This window comes from Arachis ipaensis, chromosome B9, assembly GCF_059453495.1.
Source record: "Arachis ipaensis isolate K30076 ecotype BB chromosome B9, ASM5945349v1, whole genome shotgun sequence".
Taxonomy (NCBI): domain Eukaryota; kingdom Viridiplantae; phylum Streptophyta; class Magnoliopsida; order Fabales; family Fabaceae; genus Arachis; species Arachis ipaensis.
The window spans coordinates 78,809,108-78,827,885 of record NC_142444.1 but is presented as its reverse complement, the minus strand read 5'-3'; positions in this window follow the sequence as shown (position 1 = coordinate 78,827,885).

Genomic DNA, 18,778 nt, shown 5'->3' with positions numbered 1-18,778 from the left:
TGTGAGGGAAGTCCATTCATTCCTTGGCCATGCAGGTTTTTACAAGAGATTCATTAAGGACTTTAGTAAGGTAGCACTTCCCTTATCCAGACTAATGCAGAAAGATATTGAGTTCGAGTTTAGTGAGGATTGCAAACAAGCGTTTGATAAGCTGAAGACCGCCCTGACTCAAGCTCCAATTGTGAGAGGACCAGACTGGAGCCAGCCATTTGAAATAATGTGTGATGCTGATGTGCGGGAAACGATCCGACACAAAACTCACCGGCAAGTGCACCGGGTCGCATCAAGTAATAATAACTCACGGGAGTGAAGTCGATCCCACAGGGATTGAAGGATTGAGCAATTTTAGTTTAGTGGTTGATTTAGTCAAGCGAATCAAGATTTGGTTGAGAGATTTGTGATTAACAGAATTTAAATTGCATAGAAAGTAAAGAGAATAGGTAAATTGCATGAAATTAAAGAGAACTGAAATTTAAAGTGCCGAATCTTAAAGAACAAGAAATTAAATGGCAGAAACTTAGAACGCAAGAAATGTAAATTGCAGAATCTTAAAGTGCAAGAAATGTAAATGGCTTGAATTGTAAAGGGAATTGGGAATTGGATTTGCAGAAATTAAACAAGGAAAAGTAAATTTCAACAAACATAAGAGTGGAAGATGAATTGGATTGAATCGGATCTTGAAACAGAAATGTAAATGAGCTTGAAAGCAGTAAACAGAGAATGTAAAATGATAATTCTGATCTCAGGACCCAAGAGACTAGATAACCAAGTCTAGATCTCAATTCCTTCCTAGATCCAACAAGAACAATTGTAAAGGAAATGTAAATTGCAGAGAAAGTAGATGAAGAAGTAATTAACAGAAATTTAAATTCAATTGTGCAGTAAAGTGAAACAGAGAGATCTCAGGATGAGATTGAAACAGATTTCCTTCAATTCTCCAACCCAAGATCCAAGACAAGGAAAGTAAAGAGTGCTGGGCAAGAACAAGGAAGAATAGAGATCAATTCTCCTCCCCAAATTCTCTTGAATTAAAACAACAATGCCAAGAAATGTAAAGTGAGCTCTCTACTAAGTGTACTAATCAAAACCGAAAAGAAAAGCCCCCGAAAAACTTAAATCCTATGCTATTTATACACTTTCTTCAAATGGTCTTCAAGCCTTCAATTGGGCCTTTGCTCTTGATGGAATTGGGTTGATAGAGGCCTTGGTTGATTGCTCTTGGAGTTTGGAGAAGAACCGAAGTGAACTGAGTTTGGAATCATGTAAGCTTGAGTAAAAGTTTGAGTAAAAGTTTGAGGCAAACTTTTACTCAAACTTTTCATATCAGCCACCCCATCTTTGCTGCTACCAACGTTTGAGCCAAAGTTTGGGGTCAAACTTTTGCTCAAATGTTGGCTCCCCCTTGCACACTCATGGCGCCAACGTTTGCCAAAAAGTTTGAGGCAAACGTTGGCGCAAACTTTTGCTCTCCAGGGTGTGTTGTTCATGGCGCCAACGTTTGCCAAAAAGTTTGAGGCAAACGTTGGCGCAAACTTTTGCTCTCCAGGGTGTTGATTTGTGATGCCAAAAGTTTGCCAAAAAAGTTTGAGGCAAACTTTTGCTCAAGCTTTTTTCCCAAAAGTTTGCCAAAAAGTTTGAGGCAAACTTTTGCTCAAGCTTTTTGCCCAAAAGTTTGCACAAAAGTTTGAGGCAAACTTTTGGTCAAGCTTTTTGCTCCCTGGTTCGTTTTCACTTATTCCAAAAGTTTGAGCTAAAGTTTGAGGCAAACTTTTACTCAAACGTTTTGTCCTCTCTTCCTCCTAGCCATTCCTTCTTGCTTCAACCTTTCTCCAAGCTTTCTTCACCTATCATTAATAAACCAAACACATCAAAGCTATGCTCAAAATCATGAGATATTCATTCTCTCATAATATGTGACAATTATAGCATAAAACCTCATGAAATTGCATTAATTCATCTATGGTTGATTAAATCAAAGGAAGCATGAAAATCTACCCAATTGGCTTGCTTATGGCTCAAGAAAGTGCATAATTCATTTGAAAACAAAAGAAAAAGACTAGTGAAACTAGGCTAAGATGACTTGTCATCACAACACCAAACTTAAAGCTTGCTTATCCCCAAGCAAGAAAAGATTTATTGAGAAGAAAGAATGAAATGGAAGAGGATGTTCATGCTAGTAGAGTGTTATTGGTAGTTCATGGGGTTTTATGTGGATATGTAAACACTCACTTCTTATTGACTCTTAAGCCTAGAAAGTCTCCTTCAAGCTTCAAGTAACATACTGCTATGACCTCTCATTATTCCTTTATCCTTGGCTATTATTTTGTTCATAAGCTTTATTTGAGTGTCATGTGTAGCAAGTTCATTTTCTTTTCTTTATACTTGACACATTATTCACTATAAACACTTGGCTCACATTCCTTCTTAAAACATTGATGCCCAGCACCTCTCTGGGCTACTAAATGCCTTGTAGTTAGGTTGCTCTTGATAGTGGACTTTCAGCTGATGATCCCGGGTTAGTTAACCCAAGTCACCGAGTGTTGATGCACTCCAAAGGGCTTAGTAGTCCAAGCAGATCCTAATACAAGGACACCACAGGCATATATTCTAAGGTTCAAGCTATTGGTGTCCAGCTTTGTTTCTTTTTGTTTTCTTTTGTTCTGCCACTCTTTGGCTATTTCTTTTTCTCCCTTTTTTTTTCTTTCTTTTTGTTTCTCTTTCTAACCAAGGATTTTTATTTGATTGAGATTCATAGATAGTAGGCCACTTTATACTTAGAAGGAAACATCCTAGTTCTTTTATTTACTAAAAGTGAGCTATTATACAATCACACACACATACCACCACTTACTTTTATTATACTTCTATCTAACAGAGAATTATCTCACTTCACATTCAAACATTTCTTTTATTGAATTAAAGATGCAGGGGACAAAGCATGCTTTTTGTTCAGTGAAAGTAAACACACAAGCACACACATAGGCTAGCTTACTTATTTTAAGAGTGATTCTACTTGTACTAGATGAACACTTTAGCAAGACACAAGTCAAAGCATTTTTCAACAGTAAGAGTTAAGTGTAGATACAACCTATTGGTTTGCAGTTCCTTTGTCCTTCCTTCTGTTGTGCCCTTTTGAGTTATGATGCATGGTGTCTTCAAATGGTAGTGAGTTCCCTGCACAATTCTCGAAAGTTGCTTGCTTTTCAAGCCCTTAGGTGACTAGTTAGTATGCATGAATTGAGTGTGGCTTTTGGGTTTGATTTGGTGTGGGAACACCAAACTTAATTTCTTGCCACTTCCTCTGATGCAACAGGTTGACTATATGTAAAATCTTGTTTCCTTACTAAAGGTTATGGAATTAAAACTAGAAATCAGTTAAGTAAGTGAATAACCTGTTTGATTGCTTAGAGCTAGTATCGTGCAGGAGGTGAGAATGTGTTTTTAAATGAGGTTTTGGTGGAACACCAAACTTAGAATCCTTCATTCTCCCTTAAATTATTTTGGTGTGCAACACCAAACTTAGCTCCTTGCAATTCATACCAATTATTCAACATTTTTATTGCAAAGGCTATGAAAAGAAAATTACCTCAGGTTGGGTTGCCTCCCAACAAGCGCTTCTTTATTGTCATTAGCTTGACATTCTTCAATTTTTTTCAAGAAGGTTGTAGGTTCTGAACCTCTTTTTCCTTATCCCATGGTCCTCCCAAGTACAGCTTTGCTCTGTGACCGTTTGCTGTAAATTGACTCTTTGTTGCTTCATCTAGCAATTCAATACTCCCATAAGGAAAAACCTTTGTCACCAAGTACGGACCAGTCCACTTAGACTTAAGTTTGCCAGGGAAGATCTTAAGCCTTGAGTTATACAGGAGCACTTGTTGTCCTGGTTTGAATTCCTTCTTTGTGATCTTCTTATCATGCCACCTCTTAGCTCTTTCCTTGTATATCTTAGCACTCTCATAGGCTTCTAGCCTGAATTCATCTAACTCATTTAGTTGTAACAACCTTTTCTCTCCTGCAGCTTGGGAATCAAGGTTGAGGAGTTTAGTGGCCCAAAAAGCTCTGTGTTCCAGCTCTACAGGTAGGTGACAGGATTTGCCATATAATAACTGAAAGGGTGACTTGCCAATAGGGGTTTTGTAAGCTGTCCTATATGCCCATAAGGCATCTTCTAACTTCCTAGCCCAATCCTTTCTCGTGCTTCCCACTGTTTTCTCTAGGATCTTCTTCAGTTCCCTATTTGCGAGTTCAGCCTGGCCATTAGTCTGAGGGTGGTAAGGTGTGGCTACTTTATGGATTACTCCATATTTATGGAGGAGTTTCTCCATCTGTTTGTTGCAAAAGTGACCACCACCATCACTAACCAGCCCCTTGGGTACTCCATATCTTGTGAAAATGTGCTTTTTAAGGAATTGGAGGATAATCTGTGCATCACAGGTGGTTGTGGCTATTGCTTCCACCCACTTTGATACACACTCTACTGCCACCAGGATATATCTGAAAGAGTAGGAAGGAGGAAAAGGTCCCATGAAATCAATACCCCATAAGTCAAACACCTCCACTTCCAGGATGAAATTTTGAGGCATCTTATTTCTCTTTGTCAATCCTCCAGTTCTTTGATATTCATTGCATTGGTGAACAAACTCTCTGGCATCCTTGAAGATGGTTGGCCAATAAAACCCACTCTGTAATACCTTTGCAGCTGTTCTCTCTGGTCCAAAGTGTCCACCATATGCTGAGCCATGACAATGCCATAGTATGTCCTTCATTTCACTTTCAGGGACACACCTCCTAATCATTCCATCAGAGCATCTCTTGAATAGAAAAGGTTCATCCCACAAGAACTTCCTTGCTTCATTGAGTAATTTCTTCATTTGTTGCTTGGAAAATTCTTGAGGTATCTTCCTTCCTACCTTGTAGTTTGCTATGTCAGCAAACCAAGGTGTTTGTTGAATTTGGAAAAGATGTTCATCAGGGAAGTTCTCATTTACTTGATGTGGTTTGTCTTGCTTAGCTTCTTGTGGCACTCTTGATAGATGATCTGCTACTTGATTTTCACTTCCCTTCCTATCCCTCACTTCAATATCAAATTCTTGTAGCAGCAACACCCACCTAATAAGCCTTGGCTTTGAATCCTGTTTAGACATTAAATACTTGAGAGCAGAATGGTCAGTGCATACTATAACTTTTGAACCGATCAAGTATTGTCTAAACTTATCAAATGCATATACAATTGCTAAAAGTTCTTTTTCAGTGGTGGTATAATTTTTCTGTGTTTCATTCAACACTTTGCTAGCATAATATATGACATGATGTAATTTGTCCTTTTTTTGCCCCAGTACAGCACCGATAGCAAGGTTGCTTGCATCACACATAAGTTCAAAAGGTAAATTCCAATCAGGGGGTGTGATGATTGGTGCTGTAATGAGCTTTCTCTTGAGAGTTTCAAAGGCATGTCTACAGTCAGCATCAAAAATGAAGGGAACATCATTCATTAGTAAATTTCTCAATGGTTTTGCTATTTTTGAAAAGTCCTTGATGAACCTTCTGTAGAAGCCAGCATGCCCAAGAAAACTTCTTACTGCTTTCACATTAACAGGTATAGGGAGTTTTTCAATAACTTCTATTTTAGCTTTATCAACTTCTATACCTTTGCATGACACTTTATGCCCAAGAACTATTCCTTCCGGAACCATGAAATGGCATTTTTTCCAATTCAACACCAAATTAGTTTCTTGGCATCTTTTCAAAACAAGAGTTAAGTTATGCAAGCAAGTGTTAAACGAATTGCCAAAAATAGAAAAATCATCCATGAAGACTTCTAAAAATTTTTCCACCATATCAGAAAAAATAGAAAGCATACACCTTTGAAAAGTGGCTGGGGCGTTGCACAGCCCGAAGAGCATCCTTCTATAGGCAAAAACTCCAAATGGGCATGTGAAGGAGGTCTTCTCTTGATCCTTGGGGTCCACCACTATTTGATTGTAACCAGAATACCCATCCAGGAAGCAATAATAAGCATGGCCTGCTAGTCTTTCCAACATTTGATCTATGAATGGCAAAGGAAAATGATCTTTTCTTGTTGCATCATTCAATCTCCTGTAGTCTATGCACATTCTCCACCCAGTCACTGTCCTAGTGGGGATCAACTCATTCTTTTCATTGGTGATGACTGTCATTCCTCCCTTTTTTGGCACAACTTGAACCGGACTCACCCAAGAGCTGTCTGAGATTGGGAAAATTATCCCTGAATTCCATAGCTTCATCACTTCTTTTTGAATCACCTCTTTCATGGTTGGGTTGAGTCTTCTTTGAGGTTGAACCGCAGGTTTTGATTCTTCCTCCAATAAAATTTTGTGCATGCAAATAGCAGGGCTGATGCCTTTGATGTCCTCAATTGTCCACCCCAAGGCTGTTTTGTGAGTTTTTAATACTTCAATCAACCTTGCTTCCTCATCCATGTTCAAAGAGGAATTTATAATTACTAGAAATGCCTTTGCTTCCCCAAGAAACACGTATTTGAGGTGAGGAGGGAGAGGTTTCAACTCCTGTTTTGGTTTGTCCTCTTTCTTGTCTTCAATGAGCATTTCTATCACTTCCTCTCTTTGTTCTTTCTGATGCTCTAAATAGTTGTCTTCAAACATTTCTTCTACCATCCCTTCAATCATGTCCACATTCATGTAGTTTTCTTGCTCTGAGGGGTGTTGCATTGATTTGAAGACATTGATTACCATTTGTTCATTATGCACCCTGAAGGTCATTTCTCCCTTCTCCACATCAATAGTGGTTCTTGCTATGGCTAGAAATGGTCTCCCCAAGATGATTGAGCTACTTTCTTCCCCTTCTGTGTCTAAGATTACGAAGTCTGCGGGGAAGATAAACTTTTCAACCTTCACTAGTAAATTCTCCACAATACCATTGGGTGTCTTGATTGATCTATCAGCCATGACTAGTGACATCCTGGTGGGTTTAATTTCTTCTATGGCAAGCTTTCTCATCAATGATAGAGGCATCAAGTTGATGCTGGCACCTAGATCACACAGGGCGTTTTCCAATGTTATCTTGCCTATGGTGCATGAGACTACAAAACTCCCTGGATCTTTGAGCTTTGGTGGGATACCCATCTGGATCACAGCACTACATTCTTCAGTGAGCATGATGGTTTCCTTTTCTTGCCAACTTCTCTTCTTGTTGATTAGCTCCTTCATGAACTTGGCATATAGGGGCATCTGTTCAATTGCTTCAGCCAAGGGAATATTAATCTCCAGCTTCTTGAGAGTCTCAAGGAACTTATGAAAATGTTGGTCCTTAGCCTCTTTGTTGAACTTCTGGGGATATGGCAGTGGAGGTGTGATGCTCTTTCCCACTTGCTGCTATCCCTGAATCACTTCTTTTGAACTGTGTGACTGGTTATCCTTCTCTTTTAGTTTCTCAGTGCTCTTGTTTGGCATCACAACTTGATTCTTGGCTTCATCTTCCTTTGTTTGCTCCTCATCTTCTATTGACCTGTTGCTGCTCTCTGCTTGCTTCTTTGTAGTGTCATTGTTGCTCATCAATGTTCTCCCACTCCTTAATTGTATTGCCTTGCATTCTTCCTTAGGATTTGGGATTGTGTCACTCGGCAGTGAGCTTGAAGGTCTCTCAACAGAAATCTATTTGGAGATTTGCCCAATTTGCCTCTCTAGGCTCTTTATGGAGGATTCATGGTTCTTGATTGTCATTTCCTGGTGTTTCAACATTTTGTCTATCAAGGTCTCCAAGTTAGTGAGTCTTTGAGATTCAGGTGATACTTGGGGTGGATTGTGAGATGCGGGTGGTGGATGGTAGGCATTTTGGTTGGTGGGTTGGTTATTGGATTGGTACTGGTTGGGGTTGGAGTAGTTATTTTGAGGTTTTCTGTAGGGGTTCTGGTTAGTTTGCTGCTGGTTGTGGTTTTGGTTGCTTCTTGGGTTGTTTTGGTTTGAGTTCCTCTGCCATGGTTGTTGGTTTTGGGTGTGATTATCTCCCCATCTGAGGTTTGGGTGGTTCTTCCAGGATGGATTGTATGTATCACCATACACTTCATTTGGTCCTTGGTTGTGCATGTACTGTATTTGCTCTTGTTGTTGTTCTTCTTGAGTTTCTTCATTTTGCCCCCATGTGGATGATGGTTGGCTTGTGTTAACTGCTGCAACTTGGAGGCTATCAATCCTCTTGGCCATTTGCTCAAATTGTTGTTGAATTTACTGCTGCATCATCTTGTTTTGAGCCAAGATTGAGTCCACTCCTTCTAGCTCCATTACTCATCTCCTTTGTGATGGTTGGCTGTTTCTTTGATGAGTAAAGAAATATTGATTGTTGGCCACCATGTCAATAAGATTTTGAGCTTCTTCTGCTGTTTTCATCAGTTGCAATGATCTTCCAGCTGAGTGGTCAAGTGATTCTTGAGCCTTTAGAGTGAGTCCTTCATAGAAGTTCTGTAGCTTGTCCCACTCAGTGAACATTTCTGGTGGACATTTCCTCAGCAGAGCCTTGTATCTCTCCCATGCTTCATACAGATTTTCAGCATCCAATTGTGTGAATGTTTGCACCTCAGTTTTCAACCTGATGACTTTTTGAGGTGGATAGAATTTGGCTAGAAATTTAGTCACCAAATCATCCCAGCTAGTGATGCTTCCTTGAGGAAAAGTTTCAAGCCATTGTGCGGCCTTGTCCCTTAATGAGAACGGGAACAGCAGAAGCTTGTAAGTCTCAGGATTCACGCCATTGGACTTGACAGTGTCACAAATCCTTAAGAAGGTAGATAGATGTTGATTTGGATCCTCCAATGGTCCTCCCCCAAACGAGCAGTTGTTTTGGACCAATGTAATGAGTTGTGGCTTCAATTCAAAGTTATTTGCATTGACATTAGGGGTGAGAATGCTACTTCCACAATGTCTAGCATTTGCAAAGGTATAGGAGGCCAAAACTCTCCTCTGGGGTGGGTTGTTATTGTTGTTGTCTGCTCCACCAGGTGGATTGGTTGAATGTTCCTCCATATCTTGGAATTCTTCTTCTGATTCCTCTTCTCCAACAATATTTTCCCTCTTTCAGCTCTTCTTAACCTCCTGAGAGTTCTTTCGTCTTGTTCATGAAAGGTGGGTGTGGTTCTTCTTGTACCTGACATACAAGCAGAACATAAGAAACACACAAACCAGTGACACTTCAATCTACTGCTAGAATGAAGTTTTAGTTAGCTTAAGCAAAAATTCAAATAGTTAGTGGGTTAATTGAAAATTAAAGGACAGAAAAGAAAAAAAATGCTTGATCTAGATCTCCACTTTACTTAATCATTGTCAATCTAATCAATCCCCGGCAACGGCGCCAAAAACTTGATGTGCGGGAAACGATCCGACACAAAACTCACCGGCAAGTGCACCGGGTCGCATTAAGTAATAATAACTCACGGGAGTGAGGTCGATCCCACAGGGATTGAAGGATTGAGCAATTTTAGTTTAGTGGTTGATTTAGTCAAGCGAATCAAGATTTGGTTGAGAGATTTGTGATTAACAGAATTTAAATTGCATAGAAAGTAAAGAGAATAGGTAAATTGCATGAAATTAAAGAGAACTGAAATTTAAAGTGCCGAATCTTAAAGAACAAGAAATTAAATGGCAGAAACTTAGAACGCAAGAAATGTAAATTACAGAATCTTAAAGTGCAAGAAATGTAAATGGCTTGAATTGTAAAGGGAATTGGGAATTGGATTTGCAGAAATTAAACAAGGAAAAGTAAATTTCAACAAACATAAGAGTGGAAGATGAATTGGATTGAATCGGATCTTGAAACAGAAATGTAAATGAGCTTGAAAGCAGTAAACAGAGAATGTAAAATGATAATTCAGATCTCAGGACCCAAGAGACTAGATAACCAAGTCTAGATCTCAATGCCTTCCTAGATCCAACAAGAACAATTGTAAAGGAAATGTAAATTGCAGAGAAAGTAGATGAAGAAGCAATTAACAGAAATTTAAATTCAATTGTGCAGTAAAGTGAAACAGAGAGATCTCAGGATGAGATTGAAACAGATTTCCTTCAATTCTCCAACCCAAGATCCAAGACAAGGAAAGTAAAGAGTGCTGGGCAAGAACAAGGAAGAAGAGAGATCAATTCTCCTTCCCAAATTCTCTTGAATTAAAACAACAATGCCAAGAAATGTAAAGTGAGCTCTCTACTAAGTGTACTAATCAAAACCAAAAAGAAAAGCCCCCGAAAAACTTAAATCCTATGCTATTTATACACTTTCTTCAAATGGTCTTCAAGCCTTTCAATTGGGCCTTTGCTCTTGATGGAATTGGGTTGATAGAGGCCTTGGTTGATTGCTCTTGGAGTTTGGAGAAGAACCGAAGTGAACTGGGTTTGGAATCATGTAAGCTTGAGTAAAAGTTTGAGTAAAAGTTTGAGGCAAACTTTTACTCAAACTTTTCATATCAGCCACCCCATCTTTGCTGCTACCAACGTTTGAGCCAAAGTTTGGGGTCAAACTTTTGCTCAAACGTTGGCTCCCCCTTGCACACTCATGGCGCCAACGTTTGCCAAAAAGTTTGAGGCAAACGTTGGCGCAAACTTTTGCTCTCCAGGGTGTTGATTTGTGATGCCAAAAGTTTGCCAAAAAGTTTGAGGCAAACTTTTGCTCAAGCTTTTTGCCCAAAAGTTTGCCAAAAAGTTTGAGGCAAACTTTTGCTCAAGCTTTTTGCCCAAAAGTTTGCACAAAAGTTTGAGGCAAACTTTTGGTCAAGCTTTTTGCTCCCTGGTTCGTTTTCACTTATTCCAAAAGTTTGAGCTAAAGTTTGAGGCAAACTTTTGCTCAAACTTTTTGTCCTCTCTTCCTCCTAGCCATTCCTTCTTGCTTCAACCTTTCTCCAAGCTTTCTTCACCTATCATTAATAAACCAAACACATCAAAGCTATGCTCAAAATCATGAGATATTCATTCTCTCATAATATGTGACAATTATAGCATAAAACCTCATGAAATTGCATTAATTCATCTATGGTTGATTAAATCAAAGGAAGCATGAAAATCTACCCAATTGGCTTGCTTATGGCTCAAGAAAGTGCATAATTCATTTGAAAACAAAAGAAAAAGACTAGTGAAACTAGGCTAAGATGACTTGTCATCAGATGCCTCCAACCATGCAGTAGGAGCAGCATTAGCTCAGCGTGAAGGTAAGGACCCCTTTGTAATTGCTTATGCGTCTAAAAATTTAGATGCCACTCAGTCTAATTATACTACTACTGAGAAAGAGCTTCTTGCTATTGTTTTTGCTCTGGATAAATTCCGAGCCTATTTACTTGGTATGAATGTAGTAGTGTACTCAGACCACGCAGCTCTAAAGTATCTATTAGCTAAAAAGGAATCTAAACCAAGACTTATACATTGGATACTACTACTACAAGAATTTGATTTAGAAATTAAGGATATGAGTGGTTGATAAACCACTATTTCATGGTTTATCTTGTGCTCAATTGAGTGGTTTTTATCAACTCTTTACCTACTTATTCATACTATTTGCATGGTTTTACATCTGCCTTCCTAATTATGTGCTTTGATTGAAAACATGCTTCTTTGGCTTTAAGTTCCCTATGTTTAATCCTCTCTTATTACCATTAGATGCCTTGATATGTGTGTTAAGTGATTTTAGAGATTAGTGGTAACCAGAATCTAGTGGCAGACCACTTGAGTCGCATCGAGCACATTAAGTATGACTCCACTCCTATAGCTGATAATTTCCCATTTGATAACCTGCAAGCAGTATCTGAGGTAGTCCCTTGGTATGCACCTGTAGCTAATTATCTAGTTAGCCGTACCTTTCCTCCAAACTTTTCTAAGCATCAAAGAAACAAGCTGAAAAGCGAGTCTAAATATTATATATGGGATGACCCATATTTATAGAGATGTGGCGCTGATCAGGTAATTAGACGGTGTGTGCCTCAATCAGAATTCCAGTCTATTTTAGAGGCCTGCCACTCATCTAAGAGTGGAGGAAATTTTGGCCCTCAAAGAACAGCTAGAAAAATCCTAGACTGTGGATTCTGGTGGCCTAATCTTTTTAGAGACGCTGCTGAATTTTGTAAATCTTGTTTCCCATGCCAAAAATTTGGTAATATATCCAAGAGGGATGAGATGCCTCAACAAATTATGCTTTTCTATGAAGTTTTTGATGTTTGGGGCATTGACTTCATGGGTCCATTTCCAAATTCTAATGGTTATTTTTATATATTGTTAGCTGTTGATTATGTTTCCAAATGGGTGGAAGCAATTCCTACCCGCACTGATAATGCTAACACTGTTGTTTCCTTTGTGAGAAACCATATTATTTGTCGCTTTGGATCCCCACGAGCAATCGTGAGCGATCAAAGCACCGATTTTTGTAACAGGAGACTAACAGGATTAATGAAGAAGCATGGGATAATTCATAAAGTTGCAACCGCCTACCATCCTCAGACTAATGAGCAAGCCGAGGTATCAAACAGAGAGATAAAGTATATCTTGCAGAAGATAGTCAAACCTCATAGGAGAGACTGGAGCACCAGGCTACAAGATGCACTCTGGGCATACAGAACAGGATACAAGACACCCATTGGGATGAGTCTTTTCCGCTTAGTTTATGGAAAAGCCTGTCATCTTCTAGTTGAAGTGGAGCACAAAGCCTTTTGGGCAGTAAAGGAGTGCAACATGGGATTTGAGAAAGTCGGAGCTGAGAGGAAATTGCAACTGCAGGAATTAGAAAGCCTTCGCCTGGAAGCTTATGAGAACTCAAAGTTGTACAAGGAAAAGATGAAGGCTGTACATGATCAGCACATCAAGAGGAAAGAGTTCCAACCTGTGGACTTAGTCCTCCTTTATAAATCTCGACTGAGACTCATGCCAGGCAAGTTAAGATCAAGATGGGAAGGTCCATACAGAGTAGAGAAGGCCGAGCCGTACGGAGTTTTTCACCTAAGTCATCCTTCAAGCTCTGAACTTATCAAAGCTAATGGACATCGTTTAAAGCTGTACCATGGCGAGAAGATGAAGAAAAACAAGGAGCTTGAGATCTTCCTCTTGGAAGATCCACACATAGCCGAAGACTGAGCTAGTGGAGCATCCAACTTACAGACGTTAAAGCAAAGTGCTAGGTGGGAGACAACCCACCATGGTATGATCGTTCTTTTCTTTATTCGCAGTTTTCTTATTCAATAACTCTTTTCTTTATTAGTACATTTAGCTTGCATCTAAATTTGAATATTTTTATTAAAAAAAAAAATTTTCACGCGACGCGACTGCATCATTGACGCGTCCGCGTCGCAAGTGGCTTAGAGAGATTAATAAAACGAACAGAGAGTCACGCGAGAGCGTGGCTGGAGGCGTGCCCTTGGCACAAATCACCCCACGCGACCGCGTCGTTGATGTATCTGTGTCATGTGGGAACATTGGCCTCCCACGCGACCGCGTCACCCACGCGGCCGCGTGACATGAAAATCGACGTGAAAATGGTGCATAGCTGAAAGTTATGCTAGAGTGGAGCTGGACCGGCGATAGACGCACAATTCCTAGCACGTGAACGCGTGCCCCACGCGTCTGCGTCATATTCCAATATTGGCCACTCACACGATCGCGTCGACCACGCGATCGCGTCACCCAAAATTTGGCAAAATAAGATTTTGAACAGAGAGTTGTGCGAGCGCGAGGCTGCCCTCGCGCCAGTAGCATAAAACGTGTCACGCGACCACGTGACCGACGCGACCGCGTTGATTAACTTAAAGCGCAAGTCGTGCGAACGCATCACTCACGCGTCCGCGTCGCTTGTGCCGCACAGATTACCCTAAAATGCCAAAAATATCTTATCTTTCTTTTCCCCAAATCCTATTTTCTCTTTTTCTTCCTTATTTCTTCCTTCTCCCTTCTTTCTTACTTTCTACTTTCTCACCACCATTAACAAGGTTTTTCTTTTCTTTTTCCTTCCTTACTTTTCTATTATTCTTTTTATTTTTATGTTTTCTTATTTTCTTTTCTTTTTACTTTCATTATCCATATTTTCTTTTTCTTTCTTTCTTTTAATTGGTGTTAGAATTTATTTGAGTCATTATTTCTCATTATATGCTTGTGGATTGTTGGAAAATAGTTTGGCAATTATATATTACTTTTTAGAAAGGATTGCTTGCATGTTCAAATTATTATTTTCAATAGTTTCTTCATCATGCATGCTATGTGTTTGTGAAAAAGCCCATATGGCATTATGCATTTTCTACATTATTCTATTCTACTATTCAATGCTTGCTTTTCATAAATTCCCTTTACTATTTTATAAATTCCTCCTTCAGCACCACAAGCACCTACAACAAACCAACTGCTCCATCAGATACTTGAAAAGTTAGATCGGCAGGAACAGAAAGCTAAGATGAGAGAGCGCCGTAACAAGCGCCGATTCACATACCTTAAGGAGCTGATTATGGGATAATTCAAGGACTCAGACACCCCGGACTCCACTTCCTTTACCAGCGCAGAGAGCCATGACGGTCCCGACTGTGGAGATACTACTACCAGCCCACCTTTGTTCCTAACAGATGGCACCGAGGATGGTGCAAAGCCTTAAGTGTAGGGAGGTCGGTCAGTACCTGACTTCTGGAGGTAATTTCTCTTCCTTAACACCAATGAATTAGGATATTTAGTTAGTTTTTCTTTTGTAGAATACGATAAATTACATAGTAATAGATTAGTTTCATGCATGTTCTACTTGATTGAAAAGACAATAAGTTTCTTCTAAGACCCTATCTTTAGAACAAAATTTCACTAATTTTAATCAAAACTTTTATGTTGAAATTTGCTTAAAGTTGTATTTAGAACATGATTTTTGGGCTAAAGAACACACAACCTGTGAGACTTGAGCCTTTATGCATGGTTACATTATTTAACCATAATTATTTTATTCTTGTGTGTTTACTTCTCCATGATTGTAATCTATATTTTGTTTCATCCTATATGTCCAATGTTTAATATATTTATATGTTTGCATATGATTGAGGCCATTACTTGTTTAAACTCACTTATCCAAATTAAGCCTACCCTTTCAATTACCTTTGTTAACCACTTTGAGCCTTTAAATCCCATTTGTTCTGTATTTTACCACATTACTAGCCTTAAGCGGAAAAACAATTTTATACCCCAATTGAATCTTTGGTTAGCTTAAGATAGAATTGTATGTGTTAATTAAGTATGGGAAATTGTGGGAACAAAAGATAATAAGGGAATGTGTCATGATAAAATAATGGGAATTTGGGTACCTACTCATGTGAAACTATAAGAATAAAAAAATCTATGTGCATTGATTAGCTATGTTTATTTTTATGTTTGTGTTAAAAAAAATCCAAAAATATTCAATAAATAAATAAGGGGACAAAATTACCCCAATGCTAAGTTAAGAATTCAAAGATCAATGCATGTATGATAAAGTTAAAATAAAAAGTTGATACATGAGTATGGAATGTGAAAGAAAAATTTTGGGTAGCTGAGTGTGAATTTTAAGTTATATAGAATATATATATGTTGGGTTAAAGCTTGGGTTAATTAAAGATTCAATTTATAAACTTACTTAGCCATATATGTATCATTACCCTTACCATAGCCCCATTATAACCTTGAAAAGACCTCATGATGATTGCATTAATATATTAAATGTTGTTGATTGGTTAGGAGAAGAACCAAAAAAATTAGAAAGCATGATTAGAGAAGGATCGAGTGATTGCCCTATACACTAGAGAGATTAGAGTGTACATACATCATCAGTGAGGGTTCAATGCTTAAATTTCTATGTTCCCTGCTTTCATGAGCTACCTTCTTGAATTTTTATCTGTTCTTACTGTATAAGAATTGAATTAGTGGAGTTTGATTTGTGATTGTCTTGAATAGCCTATTTACTTTTGATCAAGTAGACAAGAATCATATAGTTGCATTCATATATATAGGTTGCATTGCATTACATGAGTTTTACATGTTCCTACTCATTTATTTTATCTCCTTCAACTAAGCATGAGGACATGCTAATGTTTAAGTGTGGGGAGGTTGATAAACCACTATTTTATGGTTTATATTGTGCTTAATTGTATGGTTTTATCAATTCTTTACCCACTTATTCATATGATTGGCATGCATTTATATTTCCTGCGTAAAATTATTACATGATTGAATATTTGCTTCCTAAAGACTTTTAATTATGTAATTTAATTCTCCTTCATTCCATTAGATGTCGTGATCTGTGTGTTAAGTGTTTCAGGCTTTATAGGGCAGGAATGACTTGGAAATTGGAGAGGAAGCTTGCAAAAATGGAAGGAACACAAGAAATTGAGGTGATGACCAGCGAGATGTGATGCGGACGCATGGGTCACGTGACCGCGCGACATAGAGGAAATCGCAGTGACGCAGACGCATGGCTCACGTGACCGCACAGATTAGAATTGCACTAGTGACGCGGAGGCGTAGACGACGCGCACGCGTGGCAAGGCAAAACGCCGAATGACGCGTCCGTATGAATGACGCGATCGCGTGACATGCGCGATCTATAGAATCTGCAGAATTTGCTGGGGGCGATTTTGGGCCCTGTTTTGACCCAATTTTCACAAAACATGCAGAAACAAAAACAGCAATTCATTCCACACGATTCCCAGTTTTAGATCTAGTTTTTACTCCTTCTCTAGGTTTTCTCTCTACAGATTCATAGTTCTTAGGATTTGATTTTTATTGTTTTTTGCACTGGGATATTGAGAAGAGTTATTACCTCAGCAAGACATCGTCATTCTAGTTTGTTTTCTTTACCTGTCTTTTACTCTTCCATGTCCTTTGTTTATTTAGAATTATTATTGAATTATTTTTAGAGTTTATTAATACAAGAACTATTTTTATTTTTAATTGATCCCTTTGATTATTGTTTATCATGTCTTTCTATATTTCCCTTTCCTATGTTATGAATTCTATATTCAGAATGAGCGAGTAGTTCCATAACTTGGATGGGAGTTGATTGAAAGGAAGACCTTGAGTTGGAATGCTTAAAAGAAAAATTGTAATTAGGTTTATTGTTGGTTTGCCCTCTAGTCACTGACACCAATCCTTTTCAATTGAGCGGATTGGGACTTGTGAATAGAAATAGCTTTCCAACTTGTTTGACTTTCCCTTACCTACTAAGGGATAATTAAACAGAACAACCCTCAATTATCAATTAATCTTGAGAGTACTCCAACAAGAATAGGGCTTCCAACTGATCTACTCCCAGCCAAGGCTTTTATTTAAAATTACACAAATTCTCTAATTTAATTTTCTGTTATTCAACTCAAACCATTTTTTGAAAACATCTGATTAATAAAATAGCACACCTTTCTGCAACTCGTCGGGAGACGACCTGGGATTCATACTCCCAGTATTTTAATTTTAAATTTTGTGACAACCCTTCTAAATTGATAAGCGGATTTCTGGTTGGTTAAGAACTGTACTTACAACGCATCTCTTATAATAAATTCTTAACTCGCCAATTTTTGCCACGTCAACTAGCTTTAGTGGCATTCAAGTTAACTAGCAACTTCCAATTGTCAATCAACAAAAGAAATTGATAACTCAAGAGTCTCCAATCACTAAACCCAAGCGAAGAGGAGAAAAATCTACTCTAAAATTCAACCAAGCATTTTATCAAATACTTGGAAGGCATAAAAGGAAAGCATAATAAAATGACAAGAAATATAAAATCTAACACTACCAAATGCAAGGAAATAACAATAATAAAGCAATTAAACAATAAAGGAACATAAAACATGAAATTGCATTAAAGGAAATTAAAATCAACAAAGTGCTCATAGACATGAAAGTAGCAAAATAGAAGAAATTAACAAGAAGAACTAAGAGAGAAAAGATGTAGCAACAAGAAATTGCAAGGAAAAGTAAATGAAAACAACAATTAAAACTAGATCTAAGAAAATCTACACTAATTCTAACCTAAATTCTTGAGAGAAGAGAGAGCTTCTCTCTCTAAAATTCTAGCCTAAGACATGGTGAAAATTAAACTATGACTATTTGGTTTATTCCCCCTTTCAATTCCTGGTTCAATAGCATCAGAAATGGGTTGGATTGGGCCTAAAATGTCTAAGAAAACACTGATCACGTGTTGCCTTTAAGTGAGTCACGCTGATCCTGCGACGCACACGCATGGGCCACGCATACGCGTAGCCTAAAAGCAAGGCAACTATGGCAGATTACATATCATTTTGAAGCCCTGGATGTTAGCTTTCTAACGCAACTAGAACCATCTCATTCGGACCTCTGTAGCTCAAGTTATGATCAATTTAGTACGAACAAGTCAGGATTGACAGTTTAGCAATTCCTTCATTTCTTCATGAGTTCCCCATTTTTACATGCTTTTTTTTCTTCATTAATTTAATCCAATCTTTACCTTCTAAACCTAAAATCACTTAACAAACATATCAAGGCATCGAATGTAATTAAAGCGAATTAACTTTATTAATTTTGGGCCCAAAAAGCATGTTTTTACTATTAAGCACAATTAAAGGAGAATTTACAAAACCATGCTATTTTAGTGAATAAATGTGGGAAAAGTTGATAAGATCCTCTAAATGCAACACAAGATAAACCCTAAAAATGGGGTTTATCAACCTCCCCACACTTAAATAATAGCATGTCCTCATGCTAAACCAAGAAGGATAAGAAACGGTATGAACATTTATTCAAGGTAACTACCTATATGCAAACTATCTACATGCAATCTATCTAAGTGCATATAA